The sequence below is a fragment of the Arachis hypogaea genome, chromosome 12 (genome assembly GCF_003086295.3).
Source record: "Arachis hypogaea cultivar Tifrunner chromosome 12, arahy.Tifrunner.gnm2.J5K5, whole genome shotgun sequence".
Classification (NCBI taxonomy): domain Eukaryota; kingdom Viridiplantae; phylum Streptophyta; class Magnoliopsida; order Fabales; family Fabaceae; genus Arachis; species Arachis hypogaea.
Genome location: NC_092047.1, coordinates 9,649,188 through 9,651,201, shown reverse-complemented (window position 1 = coordinate 9,651,201; position 2,014 = coordinate 9,649,188).

The following is a 2,014-nucleotide window of genomic DNA, read 5'->3' as shown; positions in this document are numbered from 1 at the left end:
TAAAATCCTTTTAAAATCAACTCAAAATTCTGTTTAAATTAAAAGTTATAGCGTTTGGAAGTTGGTGCTGCAGAACCAGAAAATCAGAAAAATCTGCAGCAACCACTAAACTTTCAAAAATCATATCTTCCAAACCACTTGGCCAAATTCTCTGAAATTTTTATGGAATATTCAAGACACACTGAAGTTTTACAGAAAAATAGTTTCATCTAAAAAATAGGTCTGGACTACTCCCAAAAAGTCATTCGTTCTGCTGCCAATTATGCAGTTTTCTGCATAAATTCTGCACAAAGTATTTCCAACAACCTCACATACCAATTCCTATATTCAAGCCTAGGATTCATGTAAAACCATATTTCTAACTTTCTTTTGACTAACCAAAGTTGCCCAAGAACTCTTAGTTCAATATATCACAATTTCATATCATAGGTGCAACGTAACCATATTATCACAGCATCCATTCTTCAGCATCTCATCTATAACAACATATCTCAAGTTCTGATTCATAAAATCAATTTCCAGCAGCCATAGCAACCTTCCATACACAAAATCAACATCAACAAGTACTAGAAGCAAGTATAACTTCAAAATACACAATATCATCAATAATCATTACATTGAATCATTAAACCAATCACCAATTACAGTTATGATTCAACTCAATACTAACAATTATTCACACAAAGCAATCATAAACCATTTACAGTTACTCATTTAATTTTATTGGCATTCATAACTTAAAACATTTATTTTTAAAACAAATCCCCTACCTCAGTTAGTCGAAAATCACAAAATTAAGCATGACTTCAACTTCGTTCTAACCCGCAGCAGCAGCAATAGCCTTAAATCGGATCAGCAACGGCAATGCCAGTGAACAATTTGCAGTGGTATTGACATAACCCTAACATATTAACATCTCAGCATTCTCAATCAACCATGAAAACGGAATGGTAACAATAAGGGTTTTGGAACAAGGACAACTTACTAAAACTTGAAAGGAACAAACGACAGGGAGCAGCAGTAGTAATAGCTTTGTTTAAGCACAAGCAACCCCACGACCACCCATCACGGCAGTAGCGACTTCGACACACAAGGAGGACCAAAAACAGAGACAAGACTGAGTAACTAACGAAGACAGTGGCTTGAGCAACAGCAGCGGCGACGACTCTCGCCAGTGACGGCGACGACTCTCGCCAGTGACGGCGACGAGCTCTCGTAACGTTGACGGCGACTGGGTGCAGCGGCGGTGACAGGATCGGCTTCCCCTCTCTCTCATCTTCGCGCACTGTCTTTCTCTCTTCGAAGTTCGACGGCGGCTGGTCATCGGCGGAGCACAACGGCTCCTCTTCTCCCTGGCGGCGTCTCTGGCTCGCGACGTGCTCTCTCTCCCTCGATGGTGGCAACAGTGACGACGTTTCCCTTTCTTTTCCCCCTTTCTCCTCTTCGCTCCCTCTGTTTGTTTGTTTCTTTCTTTCTTTCTTTACGTTTGTTTTCAAAAGCAGCTGAGTATTGGGTTTTTGGGAAGGGATGACGGTGGTGAATGGCAGTAAGACGGTGGGGTAAAGGGGTTAGGGTTTGTGTATAGAATTAGAAATTTGGATTTAATTTGAGTAAAATATTTTTAATAAAATTAGAGTATAAAGTATTAATATTTGAAAAACTAACTTAATCTCTAAACTTTAAAATATTATTTGTGATATAAAAATACTTATTGATTCTTAATAAATTACTCTAATTGAAAATACATGGTAATACAATTAACTTTCTTCATAAATTTACAAATTAATTTTAATAAAATATTCTAATTAAAGTATTAGAGATAATATAATTAATTTTCTTTGTTTATAAAAATTAAAGTATTAAATTCTAAAATCTAAAATATTTAAACCAAATCATATAAAGTTCTTATTATTTTACATTTGCTAAATTTTATAATTTAAATATAAAAAATAATTTAATAATTATAAAATCAAATAAAATCTTAAATTATTTTAAACTCAATTAATCAGAATTT